The 16,399-nt window shown below is 41.6% G+C and overlaps 1 long non-coding RNA gene across 1 annotated transcript in view; it reads right to left on the bottom strand.

Annotated features, from left to right (window-relative positions):
- The window catches only part of LOC141111720 (uncharacterized), a 42,094-nt gene extending 29,108 nt beyond the window's left edge, over positions 1–12,986 (bottom strand). The window contains exon 1 of the long non-coding RNA XR_012236472.1: positions 12,870–12,986. This is a non-coding gene — a long non-coding RNA (uncharacterized lncRNA). The remainder of the gene's footprint in view (positions 1–12,869) is intronic.
- Between the last annotated feature and the right edge of the window lie 3,413 nt (positions 12,987–16,399).

Below are 16,399 nucleotides of genomic sequence, written 5' to 3'. Positions count from 1 at the left end.
AGACCCCAAACATACAGCCAATGTCATTAGGAACTATCTTCAGTGTAAAAAAGAACAAGATGACCTGGAAGTGATGGTTTGGACCCCACAGAGCCCTGATCTCAACCTTATAAAGTCTGTCTGGGGTTACATGAAGCAACAGAAGAATTTGAGGCAGCCAACATTCACAGAAGATCTGTAGTTAGTTCTACAAGATGTTTGAAACAACCTACCAGCCGAGTTTCTTCAAAAACTGTGTGCAAGTCTACCTAGAAGAACTGATGCTGTTTTGAAGAGTGGTCACAACAAATATTGATTTGATTTGGATTTCTCATCTGTTCATTTACTTTCCATTTTTTTAATTGATAAAAATAAACTCTATTTTTGAAAGCATTCTTAATATACAGCATTTTTTCACACTAAAACTAAAACACTAAAACTTTTGCACAGTAATATATATATATATATATATATACAGTATCTCACAAAAGTGAGTACATCCCTCACATTTATGTAAATATTTTATTATATCTTTTCATGTGACAACACTGAAGAAATGACACTTTGCTACAATGTAAAGTAGTGAGTGTACAGCTTGTATAACAGTGTAAATTTGCTGTCCCCTCAAAACTCAACACAGAACCACTAATGTCTAAACTGCTGGCAACAAACATGAGTACAAAATGGGCCCAATGAGCCATTTTCCCTCCCCGGTGTCATGTGACTCGTTAGTGTTGCAAGGTCTCAGGTGTGAATGAGGAGCAGGTGTGTTAAATTTGATGTTATCGCTCTCACTCTCTCATACTGGTCACTGGAAGTTCAACATGGCACCTCATGGCAAAGAACTCTCTGAGGATCGGAAAAAAAGAATTGTTGCTCTACATAAAGATGGCCTAGGCTATACAAAGATTGCCAAGACCCTGAAACAGAGTTGCAGCACGGTGGCCAAGACCATACATCAGTTTAACAGGACATGTTCCACTCAGAACAGGCCTTGCCATGGTCGACCAAAGAAGTTCAGTGCACGCGCTCAGCATCATATCCAGAGGTTGTCTTTGGGAAATAGATGTATGAGTGCTGCCAGCATTGCTGCAGAGGTTGAAGGGGCCTGTCAGTGCTCAGACCATACGCCGCACACTACATTAAATTGGTCTGCATGGCTGTCATCCTAGAAGGAAGCCTCTTCTAAAGATGTTGCACAAGAAAGCCCACAAACAGTTTGCTGAAGACAAGCAGACTAAGGACATGGATTACTGGAACCATGTCCTGTGGTCTGATGAGACCAACATAAACTTATTTGGTTCAGATGGTGTCAAGCATGTGTGGCAGCAACCAGGTGAGGAGTACAAAGACAAGTGTGTCTTGCATGGTGGTGGGGGTGTCATAGTCTGAGGCTGCATGAGTGCTGCCAGCACTGTGGAGCTACAGTTCATTGAGGGAACCAAGAATGCCAACATGTACTGTGACATACTGACGCAGAGCATGATCCCTTCCCTTCGGAGACTGGGTTGCAGGGCAGTATTCCAACATGATAATGACCCCAAACACACCTCCAAGGCGACCACTGCCTTGCTAAAGAAGGTAAAGGTGATTAACTGGCCAAGCATGTCTCCAGACCTAAACCCTATTGAACATCTGTGGGGCATCTTCAAATGGAAGGTGGAGGAGCACAAGGTCTCAAAGATCCACCAGCTCCGTGATGTCGTCACGGAGGAGTGGAAGAGGACTCCAGTGGCAACCTGTAAAGCTCTGGTGGACTCCATGCTCAAGAGGGTTAAGGCAGTGCTGGAAAATAATGGTGGCCTCACAAAATGTTGACACTTTGGGCTTGATTTGGACATTTTCATTTAGGGGTGTACTCACTTTTGTTGGCAGCAGTTTAGACATCAATGGCTGTGTGTTGAGTTATTTTGAGGGGACAGCAAATTTACACTGTTATACAAGCTGTACACTCACTACTTTACATTGTAGCAAAGTGTCATTTCTGGAGTGTTGTCACATGAAAAGATATAATAAAATATTTACAAAAAGGTGAGGGGTATACTCACTTTTGTGAGATACTGTATATATGTGACCTTTTTACAGGTGTACAATGATGTGACAGGTCTATTTAACCCCCTTCTTTTGCCCATTGAAACATGGGCCCACAATAAGTGGGTTGAATGACACTGGACATTATTAAGCCCAAAAGAGGAACATAATCGCATAATTGGATAGTTGAATTTTGTTCACCTCTAAATTTTCCAGTATTGATAGTCCTTTTCAAATAAGCTGTGATTTTTTTTTTCTTCTTTCCAAATGTCTAAATGATATTTTATTGCATTTGAGTCACCATCTGTTCTCAAGTTACTCACCTTGCTTTACATTTTGGAACTGGGCACCTGCCAACAACCTCCCCGATACAAAACTGGTAAGTGCTATTAAGATCTCACCAGTTCACCAGACAGGAGCTTGTGTCTACCCTTTAATTGAAAATGATAGACAGTTATGGCTCTTAAGCACCTTTCTGCTACCCTTAATGAACACAAGTCAAGCATAAATAAACACGAAAAAAAAAAAAAAACATAGCACAAAAGAGAAAAGATATCATTTGTGCCTAAATTTGTAAAGCTTCAGTCTCTTTTGAAAAACTCCTAACTGACAATTGGGCAGGTCAGAACAGTTACATTGTTAATTTCAGCTTGGTTTCCAAGCACGTAGAGAATGATTTTCACATAATCAAAGTTTGATATTTCTGGAGAGATCAAAAGCGACTGTGAAGTGGTGAGCAGGTGCGGTAGACATCTTAAAGGATCTGAAAATGCAATTAACCAGCAAATGAGCCTTGGAAAACCTAGTCTTCCTGAACAGATGAGCACAATAAAAGTGACTGAGAAATTAGATGGCCGGAGCACTCAAATAACGGCAGTGAGCAGACAGGCAGCTGCCCTGTATCTTGACCTTTTGGAATACAGAACAAATCGGATACAGAGAGGGTAGTAGATATAATTATGTAAATATTCAGGCCTCTTAGACATGATTAAAGAGTTTACTGATTGTTTTTACGCAGGCTCTGCTGAGCAGAACACAACAGTTCTGTCTCTCCTCTCTTGAAGAACATTGCTTGTTAAAGTTGAATTTTGCCACTTATAGAGTAATAACTAGACTCTATGAAAACAGAACAGCAACACGTGGCCATTATAATATTTTCAGGTGTGAATGACAGACAAAGTTAAAGCAGAATTTTACCCAAAAGGGGAAGTGCTGCTTCTCTGCTGCCAACCCCCCCCCCCCCTTTAGGTTTTGGCACTTCACTTTTTTGGAGGGGGAGCGGGTACCTGGTTTTGAGCATGTGTGCATTTGTTATGATCATGGCCTGCCTATGATCCCAAGCATCTCCTTCTTCTTTAAGTGTTTCTAAGGCCCATTTCACATGGGCACTAGGGAGCTAGTGCTAGAAAGCCGAACACCCCCTGGTTCGGTTAACAGCAGAACATGCAAACAGGCAAAAAATTTGTTCAAACATGTGAACACCGTTAAAGTCTATGGGACACGAACATGAATAATCAAAAGTACTAATTTTAAAGGCTTATATGCATGGTATTGTCATAAAAAGTGTTTGGGGACCTGGGTCCTGCCCCAGGGGACATGTTGGAGGAAATATGGTAGTCAATTTGCATGACTCAGCGACAGACTAGAAAAAAGGTTTGTAGGATTGAGTTTCATTTAGGCCTGGGGATCGAGTAGCATTTAACCACTCTATCCAAAGAGTTTCCTTTTGAAGGATAAATTTAAAAAAGAGACAGAGGATGTATCAAAACGGTGATAGAAATGAATGAATGAATGACTTGTATAGCGCTGCAAATGCGAACTGTATCGCCTCAAGGCGCTTGGTCCATCCTGTGGGTCCAGCTTGTTAGAAGAGGTAGGTCTTGAGTTTCTTCCTGAAGGCCAATACGGATGTTGGTCGGTAGAGTGTTCCATAGCCGTGGTCCTTGGACTACGAATCTTCGTTCTCCCTTTGATTCGTAGCGGGATTTAGGAACGTGGAGTAGGTTTTGGAAATCTGGCCATTTTCCCCACATAAAAAGCCCCACATTTGCACATCATAAGGTAGACCAAGCCTTGTGTGTAACAGGTTGCGGAGAATTTTGGACAAAAGGTCTCACCATTAGGGAGCAAAATTTTTTGGTTTTGGTAATATCCATGAGCAGAATGCACATCTACCACAACGTAATGTCCCCAAAGGTAGTTGAGATGTATGTTCCTGGTGTTCAGTGAAAATTTAGTGGTTGATTTGACTGTGGGTCTTTCAGATGGAACCTTTCAGCTCTCACATTTTGAATGACAATTACTCAGTCATACAACACTGTACCCACTGAAATTTTTGTCCTTTTTTTCACACAAATAGAGCTTTTTTTGGTGGTATTTAATCACCGTTGGGTTTTTTTATTTTTTGTACTATAAAAGAAAAAAGACTGAAAATTCTGTAAAAAAATGAATTTTTCTTTGTTTCTGTTATAAAATTTAGCAAATTAGTAATCTTTCTTCATAAATTTTGGCCAAAATTTATACTGCTACATATCTTTGGTAAAAATAAGTACAAATCGGTCTATATTATTTGGTCTTTGTGAAAGTTATAGAGTCCACAAGCTATTGTGCCAATATCTGAAAATTGATCACACCTGAAGTACTGACGGCCTATCTAATTTCTTGAGACCCTAACATGCCAGAAAAGTACAAATACCCCCCAAATGACCCCTTTTTGGAAATAAGACATTCCAAGGTATTTAGAAAGATGCATGGTTAGTTTTTTGAAGTTGTCATTTTTTCCCACAATTCTTTGAAAAATCAAGATTTTTTTTCTTTTTTTTTTTCACAAAATTGTCATATTAGCAGATTATTTCTCACACACAGCATATGCATACCACAAATTACACCCCCAAACACATTCTGCTATTACTCCCAAGTATGACGATACCACATGTGTGAGACTTTTACACAGCGTGGCCACATTCAGAGGCCCAACATGCAGGGAGCACCTTCTGGTGTTCTGGAGCACCCCGGCCAACTCTGACATTTCTCTCCTACATGTAAAAATCATCATTTATTTGCTAGAAAATTACATAGAACCCAAAACATTATATATGTTTCTTAGCAACAACCCTAGAGAATACAGTGGCGGTCGTTACAACTTTTTATCTCTCACTGTATTTGCGCAGCAATTTTTCAAACGCTTTTTTTGGGAAAAAAAAACAGTATTGTGCTTAAAAAAAAAACAAGACCGTAAAGTTAGCCCAATGTTTTTGCATAATGTGAAAGATGAAGTTACGCCGAGTAAATATATACCTAACATGTCACCCTTCAAAATTGCACACGCTCGTGGAATGGCGCCAAACTTCGCTACTTAAAAATCCCCATAGGTGATGCTATAAAATTTTTTACTGGTTACATGTTTTGAGTTACAGAGGAGGTCTAGGGCCAAAATTATTGCTCTCACTCTAACGTTCACAGCAATACCTCACATGTGTGGTTTGAACACCGTTTTCATATGTGGGCAGGACTTACGTATGCGTTCATTTCTGCATGCGAGCACACGGGGACAGGCGCGCTTTATATTTTTTTTTTTTTTATTGTTCATTTAACTTTATTTATTTTAGTTGGATGCTTTTTTCCAAAAAAATAAATTTTTTGATCACTTTTATTCCTATTACAAGGAATGTAAACATCCCTTGTAATAGGAATATGGCATGACAGGTCCTCTTTACAGTGAGATATGGGGGCAATAAGACCCCACATCTCACTTCTAGGCTGGGAAGCCTGAAATAAAAAAAATAAAAACGATCCCGCCTTCGATCGTAGCGGTGAGTCGGTAGAAGCAGCGGAGGGCGGCGGGAGGGGGGGACGTCCCCTCTTGCCTCCCGTAAGAACGATCAAGCAATGGAACAGCCACTATGATCATTCTTATGGTGTAGGGAATCACCGGCTGAAATAGCTGATATCTGAATGATGATTGTAGCTGTAGGCATCATTCAGATATCCCCACACAAAGTCAAGGACGTCATATGACCGCGGGCGGGAAGTGGTTAAAACGCATTTTTTTTAAACACAAAGTTGTCCATTTATACAATATTTATATAACATGTACATACCAAAAATAACACCCCAAAATAGATTCTCCTACTCCTACGGAGTAAGGCGATACCACATGTGTGAGACTTCCACAGCCTGGCCACATACAGAGGCTGAGTACAGCCAAGTATGGCTGAGCATGGCAGAGTATGGCCGAGCATGGCCGAGTATGGCTGAACATGGCTGAGCATGGCTGGGTATGGCTGAGTATGGTAGGGTATTGCAGGGTATCGCCGAGTATGACTGGGTATGGCTGGGTATGGCAGAGTATGGCTGGGTATCACCGAGTATTGCAGAGTATGGCTGGGTATTGCAGAGTATGGCTGGGTATGGCAGAGTATGGCTGGGTATGGCAGAGTATGGCTGGGTATGGCAGAGTATGGCTGGGTATGGCTGGATATTGCAGAGTATGGCTGGGTATTGCAGAGTATGGCTAACATGTGTCTGCTCATATCTGCCTCTCCATAGAGGAGACTGGAGGATCCGATCAGGTCCGCCAGAAAAACTGACAGGCAGATCTGATTGGACAGCCCGTGTGAAAGGGGCCTAAAGGCACTTTTTGCATTGGGAGGAAGCTGCACCACTCAGAAGGTTTTTTTACCTCTATGGATAGAATCCATGAAGGTAAAAAAACCCTCCTGCCATTACAACTATTTTAAAAATAGCTTTCTTGCTTTCTGTAGCTGACAATTTTCAGGAAAAAAAAAATCAATACCGCACCTTTTTAAAAACCCAGCACTTTGGTGCAGGCAGATTATTAAATAAGTAGAATCATTTTCAATGATGGAGAATATGCCAGCACCTTTCGAGTCGGAGTTGATGGACCTCTAAAGTGCCATTAGAGCTTTGCCAGCTTTGGGCTACATCTACAGTCTGGTAAAAAAGCTGAATTTTGTTTTTTTTGAGGGAGGAGGGGTATTTTCAGAGCATTTTCTGTTTCAAAAGACTTGCTGTGAAAAAGTAGCAACCATATTTAAACCCTCCATGATGCAGGTTTTGCAACTTTGACATGTGTTAGTAAAACTGTCATTGCAACTATTTAGTGTATCCAGGTGAATTATACCCTGTTTTTTTTTCAGGACAAATTGGGTTTTCATTTGGTGACAAATGATAATGATAATGAACGAAAAAAGTAAAATTATGGCCACTTATCGCTCACATAGGTATTTATTGACACTGCCTTTTGTCCAATAGTAATCCCCCTGAGGAAGACACGTGATCCCTGTGTAGACATACGTAGGGGAGGGGCAAGGACGGTGGAGGCACTCGTGGCTCTATGAGGAGCAAGGAGTTGTGGGATTATAGCGGTTGCGTGGCTGTCTTTGAAAATTGCCTTTGTTTATTGTGCAATATAGCCTGGTATGCTGGAAGCACCGGGTACATGTGAGTAACCATTTGTATGATCTTTAATAAAGGAGTTGTTTTAAATGGGATAAGCACTATTGGAGCCTATTTTTTTTGCCAATTGTTTTTGGGACACTGAGCTGAGGATCGATATAGGGGTCTGGAGATCCATCTTTATGTTTGAGCCCAGGTAAGGATAAGTCCACAGGGGGGGAGCAAGAGAGGGGTGACACAATTTGCTTTTTGTGTTGATTTTTGGAGCACCTTTGTATGGATGAAGTGAATTAAGAAGCACTTTTATATATAAGTTATTGATGAATTCACATTGATGTACTACATAATTTGAACAATTGTTCACATGGACTGTACACTTTATTAAAATTTTTTTATATATTTTGTATTTTAATATTTTTACAAATATTGTTTATATAATCATTTTATCTCACTTATTGGTTATTTGAGATATATGCTTTACAGATCACATTTGAATGAAGGGTTAAGCGCTACACTAATAGAGATTGTATAAATGATAATGGATGCCTCCTGTTTTTTTTTTTTTTTCGTATTAAAATAAATGTAAACAATCACTTCAAAAAACAACCCTTTCAGTTTAAAATACTAACAAGCTCCAACCAAGCAATAAAAAGTTGTGCTAGGTATAAGTTAATAAATCACATAAGAGACACAATAAAAGTGCATTAAACATATGCTGAACTTATCCTAAATTAACATATCTGTGCAAATAAAGTCCAGTTAAAATGTTCAAACACTGTGCAAAAAAAAAAAAAAAAAAAAAATATATATATATATATATATATATATACATAATATATAATATTGTATTTGTATAGTGGGGACGGAAAGTATTCAGACCCCCTTAAAATTTTCACTCTTTGTTATATTTCAGCCATTTGCTAAAATCATTTAAGTTCATTTTTTTCCCTCATTAATGTACACACAGCACCCCATATTGACAGAAAAACACAGACTTATTGACATTTTTGCAGATTTATTAAAAAAGAAAAACTGAAATATCACATGGTCCTAAGTGTTCAGACCCTTTGCTGTGACACTCATATATTTAACTCAGGTGCTGTCCATTTCTTCTGATCATCCTTAAAATGGTTCTACACCTTCATTTGAGTCCAGCTGTGTTTGATTATACTGATTGGTCTTGATTAGGAAAGCCACACACCTGTCTATATAAGACCTTACAGCTCACAGTGCATGTCAGAGCAAATGAGAATCATGAGGTCAAAGGAACTACCTGAAGAGCTCAGAGACAGAATTGTGGCAAGGCACAGATCTGGCCAAGGTTACAAAAAAATTTCTGCTGCACTTAAGGTTCCTAAGAGCACAGTGGCCTCCATAATCCTTAAATGGAAGACGTTTGGGACGACCAGAACCCTTCCTAGAGCTGGCCGTCCGGCCAAACTGAGCTATCGGGGGAGAAGAGCCTTGGGGAGGGAGATAAAGAAGAACCCAAAGATCGGGAGATGGGAGAAAGTTGTAGAAAGTCAACCATCACTGCAGCCCTCCACCAGTCGGGGCTTTATGGCAGAGTGGCCCGACGGAAGCCTCTCCTCAGTGCAAGACACATGAAAGCCCACATGGAGTTTGCTAAAAAAACAACTGAAGGACTCCAAGATGGTGGGAAATAAGATTCTCTGGTCTGATGAGACCAAGATAGAACTTTTTGGCCTTAATTCTAAGCGGTATTTGTGGAGAAAAAAAGGCACTGCTCACCACATGTCCAATACAGTCCCAACAGTGAAGCATGGTGGTGGCAGCATCATGCTGTGGGGGTGTTTTTCAGCTGCAGGGAGAGGACGACTGGTTGCAATCGAGGGAGAGATGAATACGGCCAAGTACAGGGATATCCTGGACGAAAACCTTCTCCAGAGTGCTCAGGACCTCAGACTGGGCCGAAGGTTTACCTTCCAACAAGACAATGACCCTAAGCACACAGCTAAAATAACGAAGGAGTGGCTTCACAACAACTCCGTGACTGTTCTTGAATGGCTCAGCCAGAGCCCTGACTTAAACCCAATTGGGCATCTCTTGAGAGACCTAAAAATGGCTGTCCACCAACGTTACCATCCAACCTGACAGAACTGGAGAGGATCTGCAAGGAGGAATGGCAGAGGATCCCCAAATCCAGGTGTGAAAATTTGTTGCATCTTTCCCAAAAAGACTCATGGCTGTATTAGATCAAAAGGGTGCTTCTACTAAACACTGAGCAAAGGGTCTGAATACTTAGGACCATGTGACATTTCAGTTTTCTTTTTTAATAAATCTGCAAAAATGTCAACAATTCTGTGTTTTTCTATCAATATGGGGTGCTGTGTGTACATTAATGAGGAAAAAAATGAACTGAAATGATTTTAGCAAATGGCTGAAATATAACAAAGAGTGAACATTTTAAGGGGGTCTGAATACTTTCCTTTTCCACTGTATATATGCAAAAAGGTAAATGTGCAAAAAGGTGCTCAGATTTTCTAAACTTCAATAGTTTCTCTTTCTTTGCCGTGAAGGAATGATGGTAACATGCACCACGGAAGAAAGAGTGCTCCCAAAAGGAATCACCACAAGCGATTAATTAAATGAACTCCTTACCAACTGCTCTGCTCCCATAAGGAAGCCATCAGATGCCTTGCTGCCCAACCACTGAAAAACAACCCCACACCATAATCCCGCCTCCACCAAATGATTTGGACCAGTGCACAAAGCAAGGTCCATAAAGACATTGATGAGTGAGTTTTGGGTGAAGGAATTTGACTGGGTTGCACAGAGTCCTGACCTCAACTCGATAGAACACCTTTGGGATGAATTAGAGTGGAGACTGTGAGCCAGGCCTTCTCGTCCACATCAGTGCCTGACCCCACAAATGCGCTTCTGGAAGAATGGTCAAACATTCCCATAGACACACTCCTAGACCTTGTGGACAGCCTTCCCAGAAGAGTTGAAACTGTTATAGTTGCAAAGGGTGGGCTAACTCAATATTGTACCCTACGGATGAAGACTGGGATGCCATTATAGTTCATGTGGGTGTAAAGACAGGTGTCCCAATACTTTTGGTAATATAGTGTATGTAGCCCTACAGGATTTAGACCCACTTCTGTGAGTCTGTATATACAGTTGTGTTCAAAAGTTTGCATATCCCAGCAGAAATTGTGAAATTTGGGCATTTATATTGAAAATTTGACTAATCATGCCGAAAAACTTTTATTCAAGGATAGTGATCACATGAAGCCATTTATTATCACATAGTTTTTTGGCTCCTTTTAAAATCATGATGATAACAGAATTCACCCAAATGGCCCTAATCAAAATTTACATACCCTGGAATGTTTGGCCTTGGTATAGACACAGAAGGTGGCACACACAGGTTAAAATTGCTATTAAAGTTTAATTTCCCACATTTGTGGTTTTTAAATCACAATTAGCGTCTGTGTATAAATAGTTAATTAATTTGTTAGCTCTCACATGGATGCACTAAGCAGGCTAGATACTAAGCCATGGGGAGCAGAAAAGAACAGTCAAAAGACCTGCGTAACAAGGTAATATACCTTTACAAAGATGGAAGAGGATATAAAAAGATATCCAAATATCACACCAGCACTCATTTGAGTTATATTGTTTAAATTTAAAGTGCTGAGCTACTAGCCAGGTCTTAGGAGTTACTCGCCATCAGTTGCCCCACCCCACCCCTAACCTGCCCTGCCCCTAATACCGCCCCTAAACACACCTTCATAAATATCTCCTGAAATGACACTGTTAAATGTTTTATGCAGAATTAAGTTACAGAAATAAATATCAGCAGCAGCTTTATCAGTGTCCATCAATGCAGCTTATCAGTGCTCATCAGTGCCCATGAATGCAGCTTATCAGTGCCCATCAGTGCGGCCCCATCAGTGCTCATCAATGCAGCCTCACCAGTGCCCATCATTGCAGCCTCACCAGTTCTCATCAATGCAGCCTGATCAGTGCCCATCAATGCAGCCTCACCCGTACCCATGAATGCAGTCTCACCAGTGCCCATCAATGCAGCCTCACCTATGCCCATCAGCCCAGCCTCATCAGACAGGAAAATGTGGTTGGTTAGCAGGCTGGTCAGTAAGTTTAGAAAGGAATTTCTCCTTTTTTTCACCTCCCCCAGTACACCTCTATCTCCAGCACCTCCCCCAGTACACCTCTACCTCCAACACCTCTACCTCCAATGCCTCCCCCAGTACACCTCTACTTCCAACGCCTCCCCCAGTACACCTCTACCTCCAACACCTCCCCAAGTACACCTCTACCTCCACTGCCTCCCCCAGTCCTCCAATGCATCCCCCTCCCCCTAGCACACCTCTACCTCTAATTCCTCTTCCCAGCATATCTCAACCTCCCCCTCAGCACACCTGTGCTTTTAACCACCCCCAGCACACCTTGTCTTCCAACCTCCCCTCTTCAGCATACCTATGCCTCTAATCCCCCCCCCCCAAATCCAGCACATCTATGCTTTCAATTTTCGCCCCAATTCATCATACCTATGCCTTCAGTTCCACCCCCCTCCCTCCAATCCATCATACCTATGCCTCCAATTCCACCCCCCTCCCCATCATACCTATGCCTCCAAATCCATCCCCCCTCCCCCCAATCTATCAAACCTATGCCTCCAATTTCACCCTCCCCTCCCCCCAATCCATTATACCTATGCTTCCAATTCAAACCCCTTCCACCTAATCCATTATATCTATACCTCCAATTCCACCCCTCCCCCCAATACATCATACGGTGTGATAGATTGGGGAGGGGGTGGAATTGGAGGCATAGGTATAATAGATTGGGGGGGGGATTGGAGGCACATGTATAGTAGAGTGGGGGGAGTGGAATTGGAGGCATAGGTATGATACATTGGGGTGGAATTGGAGGCACATGTAAGGTAGAGTGGGGGGAGTGGAATTGGAGGCATAGGTATGATACATTGGGATGGAATTGGAGGCACATGTAAGGTAGAGTGGGGGGAGTGGAATTGGAGGCATAGGTATGATAGATTGGGGACAGTGGTGGATTTGGAGGCATAAGTATGATAGAGTGGGGGGTGGAATTGGAGGCATAGGTATGATAGATTGGAGAGGGGGGTGGAATTGGAGGCACATGTATGATAGAGTGGGGGAGGGTAGTGGAATTGGAGGCATAGGTATGATAGATTGGGGGAAGGGGGGATGGATTTTGAGGCATGGGTTTGATTGAGTGGGGGGTGGGTAGAATTGGAGGAATACTGTAGGGATGATTCAGACCTATGCCTCCAATTAACCCCTTTCCCCCAATCCAGCACATCTATGCTCTCAATCCCCCCCTTCCTCCCAGCACATCTTGTTCAATCCCTCATTATACCAATGCCTCCAGCACATGTGCTATTTACAATTACAGCACACTGTCATAGTTACCATTCTCCTGCTGCAGCCATGGGGGTCAAACATCGGTGCACACTGAGGGCGGACCGAGAGTGTTTGAGACACTTAGGACTGCCTTGCAGAGACATGCACCACCCCACTTCTTAGATGTGCGGCAGGAGGGAGGTGGTCCCAGACAGCAGTTTAATTCCTATTGAAAGCCCGCACTGTGAGCCTGTGCGAGGCGGGGATGTGCGGCAAGAGGGAAATGGAGAGGGGCGTTTCCAGGCAGCTGTTTGACTCGTATTGAAATGGCCGAACTGCCAGCCAGTGTGTGCCAGGGAGGGGGGGGGGGGCGGCCCTGGCTATACATTCCCAGGACAGCACAGCCCTGTCCATACTTGAAATCCTCATTTTTCCACTCGCCAAATGCGAGCAGGCGAGATTAAATTTTGAGGGCTGTTGTAGGGAATATAATACCAACAAAGGAGTATTTTTTGGTCACTTTCCCAGTATGTAGCTGACCTGGTATAACATTTATTGAGTTTTACAGCTTTTTTCCATTGGTCCTCCGTGAGGGAGGAGGAAATATTGTTTTCCCATTTTTGAAGAGTAAGGAGTTTTGTGAAAGTGTTTTTTGTTGTAACAGGTTGTAAAACAAAGATATCCCTTTTGTACTCACACAAAAATATGGATTTAAATGCATCAACACAGGGTGATACTGTGGATACACTGGTATCAAACGGTGTGCCAACATCCCAGTAATTGTTAGAAGAAATTGGAATGAAGATATGGACTTTGTAGCCACGCGCGTAAATGAGTAAAAAATTGACGTTTTTAATTGGATAAGGTTAAAACTGTTATATACAGACAGAGATTAAAAAACATATATTTGAGTGACCTCACAGACTCTAATATCATGTCTAATAGATAAATACCACATAGGAAATGTGCAAAGATAGTAACATGTAATAACAATATACATGCAGTGGTTATTAGATACGTGAAGTGGTTGAGACGCAGTGAGAGGTCTCTCAGAAAGGTCGCTCTACATATTACGCGCGTTGATGAGCTTCTTCAGGAGCTTGCATATCAAATAGATGTACTATATAAAAGAACATCATATAAATACATCATAGTAGCCAACATAAAACAAAACAAAATGCAGACAATAAAAGTAAAAGTCACTTTGGAAGGGTCCAGAAGGGTGTGCTGCCTAGAAATTGTGACCACCAGGGAGCAAGAAGCAAAAACCCCCTATGGGGACACAAACAGGTAGACATATTCTTAAAATAAGGGTCAAAAATAAGGCCACCGATTTATTCCGCTAAACAACAGTGGGTAACACGCTGTTACATGCGGCTAGTGCTCATCCACCAGCTCTATCATACCATATGCTCAATATATCAGATTGCAGCGGGACTGCATGCATCTACAGTAGCAGAATTTCAAAAACAGGCTAAAATGTTACAAGCACGTTTGTTATCTAGAGGATATAGTAGGTCTCTTCTACGACAAGCCTATAATAAGTCAGCATGCCAAACGTGTAATGAACTTCTATTTAGATCAAAAGTCCAAACCAACAGTCAAGTTTGTCACGAGATTCTCATCCCACCATATTGAACTTAGAAATATTATGGCTACTCATTGGTACCTCCTTTGGGAGGATCCTGTCTTAAACAAATACATTGGCCAACACCCTGAAATAACTTTCAGTGAAGCCAAATTGTTCCGTGACAAACTTATCTCTAGTCATTATACTGGTGGTAAAGATCGCCCCCCTAAACAACCCCAAGGTGTTTCAAGATGTGGGAGATGTACATTTTGCCTCTGGGTGTCACCAGGTCAGAAGTTTACACTCCCCAATGGTGAAATCTTTTACCCTAAATTCTCTGCAAGCTGGGACACACAGGGTTTAGTTTACCTTATGATCTGTAAATGTGGGGCTTTCTATGTGGGGAAGATAGCCAGACAACTGAGACAGAGGATTAATGATCATATGTACGATTTGGGTAACAGTAAGATGTTTACTCCAGTCAGTCGACATTTAGACCTTTATCAAGTTTGACACATCCTCAGTCTCATTCTTTGTTCTTTGTTGAATTGCGCTCAGTGCATAAACAGTAAGATATAAAATTTAAAGTAATAATTAAAATACGTGAGAAGAGTCCTGCAGCTGGACACTATAACCCCGATATGAGGGCACAAGAGTGGATATAGATAAAGTAGTGCAGCGCTGGACAAATATCACATGAGTGAGATGTGTTAAATGAGTGAAAAATTCCAACTAAAGTGAGTAACAATCATTAAAGTTATAGCAACTGATATAAATATTAATTAATCAATAAAGTGCTCAAAGATAGCATATTAAAGTGTGAACAGTGAACAGCAATCAATGTACTGGGTGAAAAATAAAGAATAAAAAATAAAAATTAAAAATTAAAAATAAAGTCCATAAACAATGGTGTTCAGATGTATATTCTGGATCACTGTTCCACCGCTGGTGCTGCCCACCACCTTGTGATAGAGAAATGGAGGCTTACCAGACAGCCTGTGACCGCCCTTATTCGGGGGGGGGGGTCAAAACAGGCTCAGTAGAAGTGTGTAGACCACAGGGGATATCTCACAGGGAGCTCTGTAGACGTTCCTCCAGCCTCCTTCCTGAACGGTTAATCGGCAACACCAAGGAATGATATGAAGGATGCGATCCCAGGGGTGCTTCTTATGAACTTCCAATGGGTTCCAGTAGGAGCAGATCATAGGTGCCTGCTGTTGTTTTTGTAGAAACTGACCCACGGATTCCACTCACTATCTGGGTACTGAGGGGGAGGGTCTTCCTTCTATAGTCACATGACTATTCCCAGTGTTGTGATTGGAGAACAAGTGCTGGGAAGATGTTTCTACTTCCCTTTATCTGTAGAGAGCGGATCAATCTGGGGATTCTGGAGAGTTCCGGAGATCACAATACCTGGGGAGAGAACTGTGAGGTGACTGTCCTCAACCCCCCATTTTTAATTCTTGCTCCCTGGTGGTCACAATTTCTGGGCTGCACACCCTTCTGGACCCTTCCAAAGCAACTATTACTTTTATTGTCTTGTTTTATTGTTTTGTTTTGTTTAATGTTGGATACTATGATGTATTTTTATGATGTTCTTTTATACATCTATTAGATATGCAAGCTCCTGAAGAAGCGCATCAACGCGCGTAACATGTAGAGCAACCTTTCCGAGAGACCTCTCAGTGCGACTCAACCACTTCACGTATCTAATAACCACTGAATGTATATTGTTATTACATGTTACTACGTTTGCATATTTCCTATGTGGTATTTATCTATTAGAGGTGATATTAGAGTCTGTGAGGTCACTCAAATATATGTTTTTTAATCTCTGTCTGTACATAACAGTTTTAACCTTATCCAATTAAAAACGTCTAATTTTTACTGAATTACGCGTGTGCCTACAAAGTCCTTTTGTAGTCACAATGGGGTCATTCCAATAGGCCCAAGCTTTATGTGGTACCCTAATAGAGTTTAAAGGTAAGCGTTGTGGAATAGAGCTATTCTGGTGAACGTGTAGTGTTCT

This window comes from Aquarana catesbeiana, linkage group LG11, assembly GCF_042186555.1.
Source record: "Aquarana catesbeiana isolate 2022-GZ linkage group LG11, ASM4218655v1, whole genome shotgun sequence".
Taxonomy (NCBI): domain Eukaryota; kingdom Metazoa; phylum Chordata; class Amphibia; order Anura; family Ranidae; genus Aquarana; species Aquarana catesbeiana.
The sequence above is the reverse complement of the archived record's forward strand: the minus strand, read 5'-3'. Positions and strand labels throughout refer to the sequence as shown.